Raw genomic sequence first — 10,203 nt, 5'->3', positions numbered from 1 at the left:
TATATTGGGTATGACTATGATTGGATCTCTTTTACCATGAATTACAATATCTAGTCAGTCCTTGATCTTTAAAGGTGCTCTGCATTTATGTTTTGCGGTCTCAGAAAGGGCTAGCGAGATACCATCTTGTTATATCATATTATGATTGTTTTGAGAAAGTGTTGCCATCCGAGATTTATTATTATGGATTGCTAGTTGATTATGCTATTGATATGAGTAATTGTGAGACCCGAGAATTATAGAAAATGTGGTTAGTTATGATCTATGCTGAAAACTTGAATGCTGGCTTGACATAGTTACAACAACAAGAGCAAACAGAGTTTGTAAAAGTTTTTCTTTCTTTCTTTCAGTTTGTCAACTGAATTGCTTGAGGACAAGCAAGGGTTTAAGCTTGGGGGAGTTGATACGTCTCCGTCGTATCTACTTTTCCAAACACTTTTGCCCTTGTTTTGGACTCTAACTTGTATGATTTGAATGGAACTAACCCGGACTGACGTTGTTTTCAGCAGAATTGCCATGATGTTGTTTTATGTGCAGAAAACAATTCTCGGAATGACCTGAAACTCCACGGAACATCTTAGAAAAAATAATAAAAAATCCTCGCCAAAGATGAAGACCAGGGGGGCCACACCCTTCTCACGAGGGTGGGAGGCGCGCCCCCTACCTCATGGCCCCCCTGGAAACCCTCCGACGCCAACTCCAACTCTATATATTTGCTTTCTGAGAGAAAAAAATCAGAGAGAAGAAATCATCACGTTTTATGATACGGAGCCGCTGTCAAGCCCTAAAACCTCTCAGGAGGGCTGATCTGGAGTCCGTTCGGGGCTCCGGAGAGGGGGATTCATCGCCGTCGTCATCATCAACCATCCTCCATCACCAATTTCATGATGCTCACCGCCGTGCGTGAGAAATTGCATCTTAGGCTTGCTAGACGGTGATGGGTTGGATGAGATTTATCATGTAATCGAGTTAGTTTTGTTAGGGTTTGGTCCCTAGTATCCATTATGTTCTGAGAATAATGTTGCTATGACTTTTCTATGCTTAATGCTTGTCACTAGGGCCCGAGTACCATGATTTCAGATCTGAACCTATTATGTTTTCATGAATATATGTGAGTTCTTCATCCTATCTTGCAAGTCTATAGTCACCTACCATGTGTTATGATCCGGCAACCCTGAAGTGACAATAATCGGGACCACTCCCGGTGATGACCATAGTTTGAGGAGTTCATGTATTCACTATGTGCTAATGCTTTGTTTCGGTTCTCTATTAAAAGGAGGCCTTAATATCCCTTAGTTTCCAATAGGACCCCGCTACCACGGGAGGGTAGGACAAAAGATGTCATGCAAGTTCTTTTCCATAAGCATGTATGACTATATACGGAATACATGCCTACATTACATTGATGAATTGGAGCTAGTTCTGTGTCACCCTATGTTATGACTGTTACATGATGAACCACATCCGGCATAATTATCCATCATTGATCCGGTGCCTATGAGTTCTCTATATACTGGTTCTCGCCTATTTACTTTCCCGCTGCTACCGTTACAATCACTACAAAATACCAAAAACATTACTTTTGCTGTCTTTACTTTTGTTTTCGCTACCACCACTATCATATTACTTTGCTACTAAACACTTTGCTGCAGATACTAAATTTCCAAGTGTGGTTGAATTGACAACTCAGCTGCTAATACTTGAGAATATTCTTTGGCTCCCCTTATGTCGAATCAATAAATTTGGGTTGAATACTCTACCCTCGAAAGCTGTTGCGATCCCCTATACTTGTGGGTTATCACCCCTCGCCTCAAGGGTTTTGCCGGAGCCTGAAATCCGACACATGCACCCTTCATACACCCTACCAAACACACCCTCAGTGTCACTCGCCTCGTGATGAGTTGTTTCGCTCACGTGAGAGGCTCGATGTGTGAGCGGTGCATGACCGGACTCGTGAGTCGGGTGCACCCATCCGGCCGGGTCGATGTGTTGCATGGCCAACCTTGCCGTGTGGAGTTTCGATGGTCTTGGACTCTTGGTTGTTTAGTGCTTTATGATCATGCGCGACACTTGCGTGCGTCGTATGCCGGGTCAGTGTTTTTCTCTATGATATGCCGCTTGTCTTAGAGCATCTATAGCCGAACTTGGCAAATCTGCCCCGCCTATACATCCGCGGATGCACCTGGGAACGCCCGCGGTGGTATCCAGACGGACCCTCATATTTTGCTCCTGGCATTCACATATCTCAAATCCGGTCTCTCAAATCCATGCAAATGCATGCACGTCGATGATACATGCCAATGTCGCACATAAATAACAGATGTTGGTACCAAACATAACTAGTGTTTACATATAATTTATTTTAAGCGCACAACTCAACCATCAGCTCTTTGGTTTCCATTGTGGGTCGACATATGCTCCATAAGATCATTGAGTAGCTGTGTGTGCACTTGATGATCTCAAAGATCCTTATGCATCTGTATAAAGTTCGTAAGCTGAGCTGCATCTTAATCTTCTGGGATTTCAACTTGTTCTTCAGGTGCTTCAAAATCATTGGTTTGGGCTACACCATCACCCTCATCCTCGACAATCATATTGTGCAAGATAACACAAGATGTCATGACCTACCACAAAGTTTCAGATTCCCACATCATTGCAGCCCCCGAACAATTCCCCAACGAGCTTGAAGCATTCCAAATGCCCTCTCCATATCCTTCCTAGCTGCTTCCTGAATTGTCTCAAAGTGGCTCTATTTCTTGCCATGCAGTTCAGATATGGTCTTCACAAACGCCGCCTACTAAGGATAGATGCCATCAGCAAGATAGTATCACATGTTGTAGTCTCGGTCGTTGACAGTATAGTTGCACGGTGACGATTCCCCATTGCAAAGCCTCCTGAACACCAGAGATCATTGAAGCACGTTGATGTCATTGAGAGAACTTGACATTCCAAACAAAGCAAGCCAAATCCATAAGTCACGTGATACCACTGCTTCTAGTATGATGGTGGACTCTTTGGTGTGATCTTGAGACATTCCCCTCAAACCTTTTGAGGCAGTTCTTCCATTGCCAATGCATGCAATCAATTGATCTGAGCATTCCTGAAACCCCTGGCCTCTTCAATAGCCAACAACTTCTTCGTGTCCCGCACATTTGATTCTCTGAGTTACTCAGCTCCAAACACCTACACCACAGGGCAAGCAAACTTGACAGTAGTCTTCGGGCATGTGATATCCCCCATCCCGACCATCTCACCAACGGCATCTGCGGCAATACCAAGTGCGAGCATCCTCAAAGCAGCAGTGCACTTCTGCTTGGTAGAGAAAGAAATTTGACTGCAACAATCCCTTGTGAGCTTGAATTAGTCATCGTGTGCCTTCACTCCCTCCACAATGCGCAAAAACAATGGTTTCCGCATGCAAAATGGAGACAAAACCATGGATCATCAGGGAAAAAAGGCTTCGAAGAAAACTAGTCCCTGTGCAGTAGCCATGCTCCACAGCTCCAGACACCCTATCCCGATTGATCACTCTTATCCCTTTGATTGAGCCCTTGAAGTTGAGAATACACTCCACTTGCCAGTCCATTTCCTCTTGCATGCTCATGAGCATAATCATATCCACTTCTTCGCCCGAATCCGAGGAATCAAAGAACTCATCTTCAATCATTTCATCAAGCTCCGTCGGTCCATACTACCCGTCCAACGAAGCATCAGAATCCATCCTTTTCCCTAATAAAATCATAAAAAATCTGTTTAGACAATGTGTAAAACACACGAAGCGCAAGGCGGAGCCAAAGAGTTGCCGGACGTATGATACGTCTCCAACGTATCTATAATTTTTGATTGTTCCATGCTGTTTTATTATCAATCTTGGATGTTTTATAATCATTTTATAGTCATTTTGTATCATTTTTGGTACTAACCTATTGATATAGTGCCAAGTGCCAGTTGCTGTTTTTTCCATGTTTTTTACATCGCAGAAAAACAATATCAAATGGAGTCCAAATGCCCCAAAACTTTACGGAGATTTTTTATGGACCAGAAGGAAGATGTTGGGCCCTGGTTGCCCCGGGGGAGTCCCAAGGAGGGGACAACCCACCAGGGCGCGTCAGGAGGCCCATGCATGCCCTGGTGGGTTGTGCAGACCTTGGGTGCCGCCCGGACCACCTCTTTTCTCTATAAATACCCCAATATTCCAAAAACCCTAGGGGAGTCAACGAAATATTCATGCAGCCGCCGCAGAGTCCAGAACCACCGGATCCAATCTAGACACCATCACGGAGGGGTTCACCACTTCCATTGGTGCCTCTCCGATGATGCATGAGTAGTTCTTTGTAGACCTTTGGGTCCGTAGTTAGTAGCTAGATGGCTTCATCTCTCTCTCTCTTGATTCTCAATACAATGGTCTCTTGGAGATCCATATGATGTAACTCTTTTGCAGTGTGTTTGTTGGGATCGATGAACTTTGAGTTTATGATCAGTTCTATCTTTTTATATCCACGAAAGTAATTTAGTTTCTTTGATCTCTTTTATGCATGATCTCTTATAGCCTCGTATTTCTTCTACGATATTTTGGTTTTGTTTGGCCAACTTGATCTATTTATCTTGCAACGGGAAGAGGTGCCTGGTAGTGGGTTCAATCTTACGGTGCTTGATCCCAATGAAATAAAGGGAACCGACACGTATGTATCATTGCTACTAAGGATAAAAAGATGGGATGTATATCTACTGCCATAGATAAATGGATGTCGTCTACATCATGTCATCCTTCTTATTGCATTACTCCCTTTTTCCATGAACTTAATACACTAGATGCATGCTGGATAGCGGTTGATGTGTGGAGTAATAGTACTAGATGCAGGCAAGAGTCGGTCTACTAATATTGGACGTGATGCCTATGTAATTATCATTGCCTGGATATCGTCATAATTATTTGAGGTTCTATCAATTTCCCAACAATAATTTGTTCACCCACCGTTTGCTATTTTTCTCGAGAGAAGCCACTAGTGAAACCTACGGCCCCGGGGTCTTCTTTCTCATATATTTGCCTTTGTGATCTATTTTTATTTGCTTTTACTTTCAGATATATTAAACCAAAAATACAAAATACCTTGCTGCAATTTATTCTATTTGGTGTTGGATCTATCAATATTTACAACTTTCTCCCGTCCACGTGCCATTTCTGGCGCCGTTACCCGAAAGGGATTGACAACCCCTTTAACATGTCGGGTTGCGAGGATTTGTTATCTGTGTGTAGGGGTTGTTTACGTTGTGTTGCTTGGTTCCCCTACTGGTTCGATAACCTTGGTTTCATATCTAAGGGAAATACCTACCACCGCTATGCTGCATCATCCCTTCCTCTTTGGAGAAAAAATCGACGTAGCTTCAAGCGACATCAAAAGGAATTTCATGCACCATTGCCGGGGAGGATTGATACGTCTCCGTCGTATCTACTTTTCCAAACACTTTTGCCCTTGTTTTGGACTCTAACTTGCATGATTTGAATGGAACTAACCCGGACTGACGTTGTTTTCAGCAGAATTGCCATGGTGTTATTTTTGTGCAGAAATAAAAGTTCTCGGAATGACCTGAAAATCAATGGAGAATTATTTTGGAATATATAAAAAATACTGGAAGAAGAATCGACGTTAGGGGGGCCTCCACCTGTCCACGAGGGTGGGGGGCGCGCCTGCCCCCCTGGGCGCACCCCCTGCCTCATGGGCCCCCTGACGCTCCACCGACCTCAACCTTGACTCCATATATTCACTTTCGGGGAGAAAAAAATCAGAGAGAAGGAATCATCACGTTTTACGACACGGAGCCGCTGCCAAGCCCTAAACTCTCTCGTGAGGGCTGATCTGGAGTCCGTTCGGGGCTCCAGAGAGGGGAATCCATCGCCATCATCATCATCAACCATCCTCCATCACCAATTTCATGATGTCACCACCATGCGTGAGTAATTCCATCGAAGGCTTGCTAGACGGTGATGGGTTGGATGAGATTTATCATGTAATCGAGTTAGTTTTGGTAGGGTTTGATCCCTAGTATCCACTATGTTCTGAAATTGATGTTGCTATGACTTTGCTATGCTTAATGCTTGTCACTAGGGCCCAAGTGTCATGATTCCAGATCTGAACCTATTATGTTTTCATCAATATATGAGAGTTCTTGATCCTATCTTGCAAGTCTATAGTCACCTACTATGTGTTATGATCCGGCAACCCCGAAGTGACAATAATAGGGACCACTCCCGGTGATGACCGTAGTTTGAGGAGTTGTATTCACTATGGGTTAATGCTTTGGTCTGGTACTCTATTAAAGGAGGCCTTAATATCCCTTAGTTTCCATTAGGACCCCGCTGCCATAGGAGGGCAGGACAAAAGATGTCAAGTTCTTTCCATAAGCACGTATGACTATATTCGGAATACATGCCTACATTACATTGATTAATATGAGCTAGTTCCATGTCACCCTATGTTATAACTGTTGCATGAATAATCGCGTCCGGCATAATTCTCCATCACCGATCCATTGCCTACGAGCTTTCCATATATTGTTCTTTGCTCATTTACTTTTCCATTGCTACTGTTACAATTACTATAAAATACCAAAAATATTACTTTTGTACCGTTACTTTTGCTACCGTTACCACTACTATCATATTACTTTGCTACTAAATACTTTGTTGCAGATATTAAGTTTCCAGGTGTGGTTGAATTGACAACTCAGCTGCTAATACTTGAGAATATTTTTTGGCTCCCCTTGTGTTGAATCAATAAATTTGGGTTGAATACTCTACCCTCGAATTGTTGTGATCCCCTATACTTGTGGGTTATCAAGACTATTTTCTGGCGCCGTTGCCGGGGAGCATAGCTCTATTCTTTGAGTCACTTGGGATTTATATCTGTTTATTACTATGAAGAACTTGAAAGATCAAAGAACCAAGATTTTTCCCTCAACTACGAGGGGAGATAAGGAACTGCCATCTAGCTCTGCACTTGATTCACCTTCTGTTTTGAGTAAACTTGCGACACCTAAACCTGCTTCTGCTATTAATTCTGATATGTCGCATGTTATTGATGATGCCACTTCTGCTATGCATGATAGTTATGATGAAACTACTTCTATGCTTGATACCATTTTGCCACTTGGTGAATTTCTTGATGAACAACTAGCTAGGGCTAGAGAGAATGAAATTATTAAAACTGATAATATTTATGAAAGTGATGATGAAGATTCTCCCCTAGATATGAATTACCTGTTGTTCCTAAGGGTTATGTTATGGATGAAGAAACTGCTAGAGACTTTCTTGCTTGCAATGATAGGAGTGATGTTAAGAAACTATTAGCTAAGCTGAAACAAAAATCTCTGAATGCTAGAATGAAATATGATCCTACTTTTGCTACTTCACCTATCTTTGTTACTAAAAAGGATTATGAATTCTCTGTCGACCCTGATATAATTACTTTGGTTGAATCTGATCCTTTCTATGGCTATGAATCTGAAACTGTTGTGGCACATCTTACTAAATTAAATGATATAGCCACCCTGTTCACTAATGATGAGAAAACTCACTACTACTATATCCTTAAAATATTTCCGTTCTCATTAAAGGGTGATGCTAAGATATGGTTTAATTCTCTTGATCATGGTTGTGTGTGTAGTCCCCAGGATATGATTTATTACTTCTCTGCTAAATATTTCCCTGCTCATAAGAAACAAGCTACTTTAAGGGAAATATATAATTTTGTGCAAATTGAAGAATAGAGTCTCCCACAAGCTTGGGGGAGGCTTCTCCAATTTAATAATACTTGATATCTTTTATAATGGACTAACCGATGCTTCCAGAGACCACCTGGATAGTTATGCTGGTTGTGTTTTCAGGGAAAGAACTGTTGATCAAGCTAAAATTCTATTGAATAATATGTTGACTAATGAAAACAATTGGACACTTCCTGAACCAACTCCTAAGCCAACTCTGAAGAAAAGGGGTATTCTATTTCTCAGTCCTGAAGATATGCAAGAGGCAAAGAAATCTATGAAAGAAAAAGGTATTAAAGCTGAGGATGTTAAGAATTCACCTCCTGTTGAAAAATAGATGGTCTTAATTTACCGCCTGTTGAAGAAACACATGGTCTTGATAACCCGACACAGGTAGTAAAGGTAAATTCTCTCTATAGATATGATAACGCTGAAATCCCTCCTACTAAGTTTGCTAGCCAATGCTTAGACGAGTTTGATAATTTTATGGTTAAACAAGAAGACTTCAATGCTTATGTTGGTAGACAATTGAACATAATTCTTATATGATTGAACACTTGTGTGATTATATGGCTAGTGTTAAAGGAGAACTTAAACTTATTAGTAAACATGCTTCTATGGTTACCACTCAAGTAGAACAAGTACTTAAAGCTCAGAATGATTTGCTCAGTGAATTAAATAGTAAGAAGAATAATAATGTTGTTAGAGTTGTGACTAGAGGTGGTAAAATGACTTAGGAACCTTTGTATCTTGAAAGCCATCCTAAGAGAATTGAGCAAGATTCTCAGAGAACTAATGTAGATGCACCTAGTCCTTCTAAGAGGAAGAAAAATAAAAATGATAGGACTTTGCATGCTTCTAGTGAACCTGTTATTGACACATCTAAGAATCCCAATGATATTTCTATTTCTGATGCTGAAAAACAATCTGGTAATGAACATGAACCTAGTGATAATGTTAATGATGACGTTCATGTTGATGTTCAACCTAGTAATGACAATGATGTAGAGATTGAACCTGCTGTTGATCTTGATAACCCACAATCGAAGAATCAACGTTATGATAAGAGAGACTTTGTTGCTAGGTAGCACGGTAAAGAAAGAGAACCATGGGTTCAGAAACCCATGCCTTTTCCTCCTAAACCATCTAAGAAAAAGGATGATGAGGATTTTGAGCGCTTTGCCGAAATGATTAGACCTATCTTTTTGCGTATGCGTTTGACTCATATGCTTAAAATGAATCCTTATTCTAAGTACATGAAGGATATTGTTACTAATAAAAGAAAGATACCGGAAGCTGAAATTTCCACCATGCTTGCTAATTATACTTCTAAGGGTGGAATACCAAAGAAACTTGGAGATCCAGGAGTACCAACTATACCATGCTCCATTAAAAGAAACTATGTTAAAACTGCTTTATGTGATCTTGGAGCCAGTGTTAGTGTTATGCCTCTCTCATTATATCGTAGACTTGATCTGAATAAGTTGACACCTACTGAAATATCTTTGCAAATGGCTGATAAATCAATTGCTATACCTGTCGGTATTTGTGAGGATGTGCCTGTTGTGGTTGCAAACGTTACTATTTTAATGGACTTTGTTATTCTTGATATTCCCGAGGACGATAGTATGTCTATTATTCTGGGAAGACCCTTTTTGAATACTACAGGGGCTGTTATTGATTGCAACAAAGGCAATGTCACTTTTCATGTTAATGGCAATGAGCATACAGTACACTTTCCGATGAAACAACCTCAAGTTCATAGTATAAACTCTATTGGAAAAATTCCATCGATTATTTTTGGAGGTTTGGAATTTCCTCTACCTACTGTCAAGAAGAAATGTGATATTCTTATTATTGGGGATGTGCATATCCCCGTTGAGGTAACATAGTGTTATTCGAAATTTCTCTGGTTTCATGTTACTCGAAATGAGTTTGTTAACAAGACCTGATCAACCTTGTTAGTGGATTCCTTTTGTTGAGCATGAGATGGATGAAGTTAGAAAACACAACTCCCTGTACCCTCCTTTTACTTTCTTTTATTTATATTAAATAAAGCAAAAATAGTATTTTTCTGTCTGTTTCCTGAATTATCCATGCAATAAAAAATACCCCAAAAATGAAAGTTCTCCAAATGCCCAGAAATTTAAATATGATTTTTTTGGAATATTTGAAGATATCTGCCACTGAGAACTCATCAGGGGGAGCAAGCACCTGGCCACGAGGGTCCAGGGCGCGCTCACCCCCTCGGCGCGCCCCTGCCTCGTGGGCCCATGGTGGCTCCCCTCCACTTATTGCAGCCACCACACACTCCTTCTTCCTCCCCAAAAAATCACTAACTAGCTCAAGCACGAGTTCTAGCTCATCTTGCTGCCATTTTCAATCTCCTTGGTCAAAGCTCCATTCACAAAACTGCTTTGGGGGATTGTTCTTTGGTATGTG

The sequence above is a fragment of the Triticum urartu genome, chromosome 2 (assembly GCF_003073215.2).
Source record: "Triticum urartu cultivar G1812 chromosome 2, Tu2.1, whole genome shotgun sequence".
In the NCBI taxonomy this organism is placed as follows: domain Eukaryota; kingdom Viridiplantae; phylum Streptophyta; class Magnoliopsida; order Poales; family Poaceae; genus Triticum; species Triticum urartu.
Note: the sequence above shows the minus strand (reverse complement) of the source record.